Source organism: Perca fluviatilis, chromosome 17, assembly GCF_010015445.1.
Source record: "Perca fluviatilis chromosome 17, GENO_Pfluv_1.0, whole genome shotgun sequence".
In the NCBI taxonomy this organism is placed as follows: Eukaryota; Metazoa; Chordata; class Actinopteri; order Perciformes; family Percidae; genus Perca; species Perca fluviatilis.
In genome coordinates this window covers 5143745-5152721 of record NC_053128.1, presented here as the reverse complement: position 1 = coordinate 5152721, position 8977 = coordinate 5143745, and positions in this window count along the sequence as shown.

Here is an 8977-nt window from a genome sequence, read left to right as displayed (position 1 = left end):
TAAAGGGTTCAAATTGTATGAAAGGGGGCGGGGCTTAAGCTTAGGGGGCGGGCAAAAACATCACCAATTAAAAAGGAACTCTCTGCTGAGTTCAATGATACCTACACAAGGGTATACATTAAAGGGTTCAAATTGTATGAAAGGGGGCGGGGCTTAAGCTTAGGGGGCGGGTCAAACCATCACCAATTAAAAAGGAACTCTCTGCGGAGTTCAATGATACCTACACAAGGGTATACATTAACCCTTGCGTTGTCCATCGGGTCAATGTGACCCGCACTTTATTCCATGGCATTTCTCGACTGCAGCGGCCCTGGCCTTCGGGTCAATGTTACCCTGGCCAGTATTCCATGGCATTTCTCCACTACCTCGGCTCTGGCCTTCGGGGTCAATGTCACCCATGCGTTATTCGCAGGTATTTCTCCACTGCAGCGGCCCTGGCCTTCGGGGTCAATGTGACCCTGGCCAGTATTCAATGGTATTTCTCCACTACCGCTGCCCTGGCCTTCGGGGTCAATGTGACCCATGTGTTATTCGCTGGTATTACTCCACTATCGCTGCCCTGGCCTTCGGGGTCAATGTGACCCCGGCCAGTATTCAATGGTATTTCTCCACTGCAGCGGCTCTGGCCTTCGGGGTCAATGTGACCCCGGCCAGTATTCAATGGTATTTCTCCACTGCAGCGGCTCTGGCCTTAGGGGTCAATGTGATCCATGTGTTATTCGCTGGTATTTCTCCACTGCAGCGGCTCTGGCCTTCGGGGTCAATGTGACCCCGGCCAGTATTCGCTGGTATTTCTCCACTACCGCTGCTCTGGCCTTCGGGGTCAATGTGACCTGTGCGTTATTCAATGGTATTTCTCCACTACCGCTGTCCTGGCCTTCGGGGTCAATGTGACCCGTGCGTTATTCCATTGTATTTCTCCACTACCGCTGCCCTGGCCTTCGGGGTCAATGTGACCCCGGCCAGTATTCGCTGGTATTTCTCCACTACCGCTGCTCTGGCCTTCGGGGTCAATGTGACCCCGGGCCAGTATTCGCTGGTATTTCTCCACTGCAGCGGCCCTGGCCTTCGGGGTCAATGTGACCCCATGCGTTATTCGTTGGTATTTCTCCACTGCAGCGGCCCTGGCCTTCGGGGTCAATGTGACCCGCGTGTGCTCAATGGTATTCGGGGGACCATGGCCTGTCTTGTAGTAGTAAAAAGAAAGGGTAAGGGAAAGGGGTAACAAACCTCGTATTGTCCTACTAAACACTTTTATTATACACACACCCATACACGTATACACTGTACACACACATATACACTGTACACATTCGTCTTCTTGTTTTTGTCATATTTGCTGCTTCTTCTTCTTCTTTCGGACCTTTGTACTCGGTTCAGCAGCCGGCATGGCCTGTTGTGTGACTCTAGATTGGAAGCTGCGTCGGGCTCTCGCCCTCGCGGCACGCAATGTCCCCCAAGTTGAAGAGGTGGGAGAGGACACAGAAGAAGACACAGAAGAAGAAAAGGAAGAAGAAGAAGAAGACGACGACAGCGAGTCCGACGACGAATGGTCATCAGGTGGGTGCGAGTCAGACGAGGAACGAGACAAACACGACGACGCAGGACAAGACGACTACGCCGACGCCGACAACCGAGACGAACAAAGAGGAGAAGAACGAGGAGGAGGAGAACGAGGAGGAGGAGAACGAGGTGCAATCGCAGAACCCCAAGAGAGTGTACGGAACAGGGGAGATGAAGACAACGAGGGCGAAGACGACAACGAGGGCGACGACGACTAGGAGGAGAGCGAAAGGTTCGTGTCGAGAAACGGCGAAATCGAATGGTCCTCAACCACGTATCATCCCCGTCGCCCTCGACCTCGCCGCCGCCGTGGCGCCGAATACGAAGAGGAGGAAGAGGACCGACAACGAGACGACGACGACAACGGCGACGGCGGCAAACGAGACAGAGACGACGGACGAGACGACGAACGAAACCAACGCCGAGGACGACACCGACAAGAGCCGGGACCCACAGAGTACGCGGCCGCTCGCGTTCGCGACATACTCTCCGCGTTCGAGCTGTTTGTCACGCCGTAAATACAGGACAAGGTACTGGCCGCCACGAACCTGGAGGGCCGCAGGCGGTACAGCGCAGACTGGAAAGCCGTGGACGCCACGGAGCTGCGCACCTACCTCGGGCTGCTGCTCTTCGCCGGAGTGTTCAGGTCCCGACACGAGGCCGTGGCTAGCCTGTGGCACGAGGACAACGGCAGGGCCATCTTCCGCGCCACCATGGCGCTCAAACGGTTCCACGCGCTCTCCAGACTGCTGCGATTCGACGACCGCGAGACAAGAGCCGCCAGACGCGCCTCGGACAAACTGGCGGCCATACGAGACGTGTGGGACGCCTGGGCCTCTACAACCCGGGCTCCGACGTGACCGTGGACGAGCAGCTGGTTCCCTTTTGAGGTGAGTGTCGTCGTCATCCTCGGTCATGCGTGCGTGGCCACCCGACTAGAGTTTGGTCGCCGCCGCCGCTGCTCAAAAGCCCTCCAAACGGACGAGAGTTGCCAGACAGACTGCTAGTCTGCTGCCTGCGGAGCACGTGTCTAGGCTACTTTCACGTTTGTCCGTTTGTTCTTCTCACCCACGGCCGTGGCACAAGTCGTGTCTCGTGTTGTGTGTTGTGTCGTGTTTTGTTCTTTGTCAACCCCCGTAGTGTACAATGCTTATGTGTGTGTGCGCGTATGCGCACACGGATGTTTTTAAATTTTTTATTCTTCTTTCTGGTATCCTTGTTTATTTTTATCTCTTTCTGCTTCTCATTTCCTCTTTGCACTCTGGCTCCTCTCCCGCCGAGTCCTTTCCCTTGCTCCTTCTCGTTCTCCATTGTTGACGACGACACGGACGGCGACACCAAGGTCGATGCTCCTTCTGCCAGTACATACCCAGCAAGCCCGGCCGGTACGGCTTCAAGGTGTGGGCGGCCTGCGACGCCGCATCCAGCTACGCGTGGAACATGCAGGTCTACACGGGCAAGTCCGCGAGCGGCGCCACCGAGAGGAATCAGGGCGCCCGGGTGGTGATGGACCTGACCGAGGGCTTGCGGGGCCCGCGCAACGTGACGTGCGACAGATTTTTCACCTCCTACGAGCTGGCCCGGCGGCTGCTCCACGAGGCGCTCACCGCGTGTGGACGCGTGCGCGCAAGAACAAGACCGAAGCTACCGCGCCTTTGCTCGACACCAAGGGCCGCGCGGTCTTCTCGTCCAAGTTTGCCTTCACGCCCACCGTCACGCTGGTGTCCTACGTGCCCAAGAGGAACAGGAACGTGGTGCTGCTGCACACGGGGGACGCGCGGGTGAGCGCCGCCAGGCACGCTAAGCCCGACATCATCCTGCACTACAACAGCACCAAGGGTGGCGTGGACAACCTGGACAAGCTCGTCAGCACGTACAGCTGCCGCAGGAAGACGGCGCGCTGGCCCCTCGCCGTGTTCCACAACATGCTCGACGTGTCCGCCTACAACGCCCTTGTGCTCTAGCGAGAGCTCAGGCCCAAATGGCTGCGCGGCAAGCTCGACAGGCGCAGGGCCTTCCTCGAGCGGCTGGGCCGGGCGCTCGTGACTCCGCTCATCGAGAGACGCCGGCGTCTGCCTCGCACCGAAGCGTCCGCCTCGTCAAAGCCGCGACGAGCAGGGCGGCGGCCAGCGGAGAGGTTGATGGAGAGGTTGACGAAGACGAAGATGGCGACAACGACGACGAAGACGCCGACAACTCGGAGCCGACCGCGCCCCAGGTGTCCGGCAACAGGAAGAGGTGTCAGCTCTGTCCGAGGACAAAGGACCGCAAGACTCACACCGTGTGCGGGTCTGCAAGAGATACATCTGCAGGAGCTGCACGCGGACCTACTGCGCGGAATGTGTGAGACCGTAGCCTCTTGGCTCGGACGGCACCGGTGTGAGCTTGGGCTGTATGATCTGCACAACGAGCAAATGGACAAATGACGTGAACGCAGTGTGTGTGTGTGTGTGTGTGTGCAACAAAGTGACATGAATAACACTGTTGAAAATCTTTTGAATAAAAACCCTTTGACATCTGCAGTGTGAGATGTGAGATGATGTTACGCACGCACGCACGCACCCAAACACACACACACACACACACAAGCCGGGGTCCCGTTGACCCGAAGGACGAGGCGACGGCGGTTGACGTGAAACCATACACGAAAGGGTCCCTTGGACCCGAAGCGCAACACCGGGGTAGTAGGACAGTACATAAACTAAACAAGTCCCCGTGACACGAAGGACAACACAAGGGTTAATGGGAAAAGCAGGCTACAGCTAAGACTTTACAGTAATAACAATAAAGACAAATATTGAGTGATTATATTTTAAATGAGCACAAGTAAAGTAGAGCTGATGTAACAGCTGTTATATATGTTAACAGTTATTTTCAAGTTTTATTTTGAGGGTCTTTTAAAGTTATTACATGTCTCAGCTAGCGGTTAGCCGAATTAGCTGTTAGCTAAACTAACATTAGCTGGAGGGCGGCTCAAGATGGCGGAGAGAGCGGACGCACTGTGAATGGCTCAGAGTAGCAAAGCCTTGAATATCAACAGAATGAATTTTTAACTCAACAACACCCTGAAATATCAGATGTAAAATTGTAGGGAACTTATAATAATTCAGAAGTGTGTGAGTGACCCGGAGCACCTCCTGGAATACGAAATATTGCAAACCATAACATGGCTAGCACAAAAGCTAATGCTAAATCGAAGGCTCTCCAAGAACACGACTATGGCAGTCCTGAAAGGATGAAAACTAACACCAGAGGTACTAAAAACAACTTAGCATCTCCTTCTAAACCACCAGCACCACTGAAAAAGTCAAAACCAGATGACGTCGTGACTGCTGAAGCCCATGCTGACAGCGCCTCTTACTCTGTGATCATGGCTGCTGTCAGCACTCTTCAAAGCATGATGCAGGACTTCAAAGCGGAGCTAAAGCAGAACACACTGACCTTAAGTTTAACTCTGCCGAGATCAAAGACTGTAAAGAACAGTGCCAAAAGCTGCACGTCGAGGTGAAACAACTGAAAGAGGAGAACACAATTCTGGAGAAAAGAGCTGCAGAAATGGAAAAAAGGGCTGTAGAGTTGGAGTGTTATAAAAGATGGTGGAACCTGCGAGTAAATGGCTTACAGGAGGGAAAAGACGAAAACGCACGACAAATCATCTCTGATATCATCGGAAAGATTGTGCCAAACTGGAAGGAGAAGATGGATTTCATCCTGGATTCGGTACACCGACTGGGGCCGAGTAACATCAACCGCCCTCGTCAGATCATGATGCAGTTCACAGGACGCCACTTCAGGGACGAACTCTGGCGGATCACCAAACTTCACCCCGTCTGCAAGGATCTCAACATCCGTTTCGCAGAAGACCTCACCAAGGAAGACAGAGAGGCGCAGAGGGCTGTGTGGCCGAAAATTGAACAAGCAAGGAAGGCAGGACTAAAGGCAGTGTTCCGGGGCCCTCATGCTTTCATTAATGGACGAAAAGTCTCACCATAGACACAACTATCCAGGGCTTTTGAATCCCGAAAACAAGTGAGTTTGAATGAAAACGTATTCTCAGGGTTTTGCTACTATTATCTATTCTTGATAGGAAACTTTTACTGCTGTTTTAAGTAAGTTCAGCAATCCGTTGTTGTTGATTGCTTATTATTTTTTGTTTGTTTTTGTTCCATGTTCAGTTTAAAGAGTAACATTCCTCTAATTTCTGTTAATGCAAGGGGTTTAAGAGACATGACCAAAAGAAAAAGTATTTTTTTATTTTGTAAAGGGAAGAAGTCAAATATAATTTTTTTGCAGGACACACATTCTAAGATTGTATGATGTTATATTTTGGTCTAAACAATGGGCAGGTGAAGCTTACTTTAGCCACGGTACTTCAAGGTCAGCAGGTGTCGCCATCCTCCTAAATAACTTCAAAGGTCATATTGTGTCCCATATGGCAGATGAATTTGGTCACTGGCTGATTCTTATCATAAACATAGATAGAAATTCATCTTAGTCAAAATTGATGGATATAATATTAGTAGAGAAAACCGAAACCTACTTGAACAAATTAGTTTACATTTAGACAATCTCAAATTAACACACTCAACTGATAACATCATCAGTGGCGGCGACCTAAACCTAGTTCATGATGATTTTTTTTTATAAATACCCTTGCAGATACTCTGCAAGTCACCCGAATACAATATTCACGAGCTTTTGCGAAAAACAAAATTTGATTGATACTTGGAGACACTTAAATCCAGAAATATCTAAATACTCCTGGTTTAGCTCAAACCACACTTATAAATCCAGAATCAATCACTGGTTGATTGCAAATCATTTGCTAGCTTATAATATTAGCTCTGATATTTCTGCTGCACCACTAACATATCATAGTGTTATTCTACTACAGATCAAACCCAATGGCAACAATGTCCACTCACACACATGTTGGAAGTTTAACTCCAGCCTTCTCAAAAATAATAACTACTGCCAAAAAATCTAATTATTAATTAAAAAATAGGCCAATTCTGAGGAGCTAACAACTGCTACCAAAAAGTGGGAATTCCTAAAATATAAAATATGCCAATTTACCATATCATTCAGTAAAACAATTAAAAAAGATAGTGAAAAACAAGAAGTAGACATTATTAATCAGTTAAATATGTACTGCAATAGACCAAACCCAAGTGAAGACGATAGACAAATTATTTTAAACCTACAACCTAAACTAGATGAAATCTACAGTCGTAAGGCCCAAGGGGCGTTTATTAGATCCAGAGCAAAGTGGATAGAGGAGGGTGAAAAAAAGTCAGCGTATTTCTGTGGTTTTGAAAAAAGAAGGCAGGAAAAAAATAGCATCAGATCCCTGATGGTTGATAATAATGAAGTCACAGATGAAAAATGTATCTCTTCAGAAATCTGGAAATTCTATAGCCAGCTCTATAGCTCTAAATTTTCTAGCGTGAACTGTCAGAATTTTTTTCAGGACATAGCAAAACATATTCCAAAAATAGAGGATGGCCTCAAACAAACATGTGACAGTCAAATAACAATTACAGAACTTGATGCAGTAATTGGTCGTCTTTCTCTTAACAAAGCCCCTGGATCCGACGATCTCACAGGTGACTTTTACAGACATTTTTGGGTAGATTTAAGAGACTTGCTGCTACAAGTCTTTACCGAAATATTTGAAAACATGTGTGCTTCCACCAACAATGAGACATGGAGTTATCATCTCAATTCCAAAACCGGGGAAAGACCCCAGAATTATAGATAACAGAAGACCCATTACAACTCAGAAATTCAGACTACAAACTCCTAATTTACATCTTTGCTTCTTGTCTTCAAACAGGGATTTCAAATATTATTGCAGATACACAGTCAGGGTTCTTAAAAGGAAGGTCAATCCACAACAATATAAGATTGGTAATGGACATCATTGAGTACAGAAACCAAATAGAGGATGATGGTTTCCTTCTTTTTTTAGACTTCTATAAAGCATTCGACTCTGTGGAGCATCCATTTATTCTTTCGGCGCTCAAACACTTTGGATTTGGAATCAAATTTAGAAAATGGGTTGGTGGATTATATCGATATTAGTAGCTGTGTCCTATTACCTAGCGGTACCACCCCAAGCTTCAAGATTAATGTGGGTATTCCTCAAGGTTGCCCCATCTCAACATACCTGTTCATCTTAGCCACAGAAATGCTAGCAATCTATATAAAAAACTGTAAAGATATTAAAAAACGTAATGTACTTGGCACAGACATAATAATTAGCCAACTAGCGGATGACACAACAATATTCTTAAAAGATAAATACCAAATATCAACAACTATTGCCAAAATTGAAAAATTCTCAAAAGCTTCAGGTCTAACATTAAACTTAAAAAAGTGTGAATTGCTGGCTGTACACGACACTTCCCTGGAAAACATCTGTAATATCCCTATTAAATCAAATAGCTGGGGATTTACCTCTCCAAGGACCAAAAACAAAGCCAACTTCTAGAAAATAAAATTAAAGAATGTAAATCAAGATTAAATATATGGCTACAGAGGGATCTATCAATACTAGGTCGAATTTACCTAACTAAAATGGAGTGTTTATCAAGATGTACTTATCCAGCCTACTCCAATGCCATTACAAACAAATTGATGAAATGTATCAACCTAAACTTCATTTGGAGAAACAGACTACATTATATGAAGAAAAGCAATATGGTTAAAGACACAAAGGATGGAGGACTAAAAGTTATTGACTTTGACTGCCTTAATGGAACCTTAAAAATAAATTGGTTAAAATCTTGGATCAAACACAGCAACTTGTTTTGGTATTGTATTCCAAAGACCTTATTCAAGAAAATTGGAGGATTAGAATTTCTTCTCAGAGCGGACTTTAATGTTAACAAACTACCTATTTCATTGTCAGAGTTTCACAAACAAATACTTTTGTATTGGAAAATGTTATACGTACATAACTTCTCACCCCACACATCTGTACTCTGGAACAATAGATACCGCAACAAATCTCTATTCTTTGAGGATTGGTATGGGAGAAGCATATGGTCCATGGTCGACTAAATGGATACCAATGGGCAATTTTTAAATTATGAACATTTTTGCATCAAACATAATTTCAAACCCATAAAATCAGATTTTACTAAATTACATAAAGCACTACCCCAAGGATTTGTCCTTCTAACAAGAAATATTTTGGCATATTATCCGATACAACCACAATTGGCCCCACTATCAATTCAAGGGTTCTCTATTCTGGATAAAAAATGCACTAACCACTTTATTAGAAATTGTTTTATGGATTATCTTTACCCTAAAATGCATAATAAAAATAACATACTACAAAAATTTGATAAAGTTTCAATCCCTAAACTAAGAACAATGTATCTTACACTCCCTATATCTCCTAAAG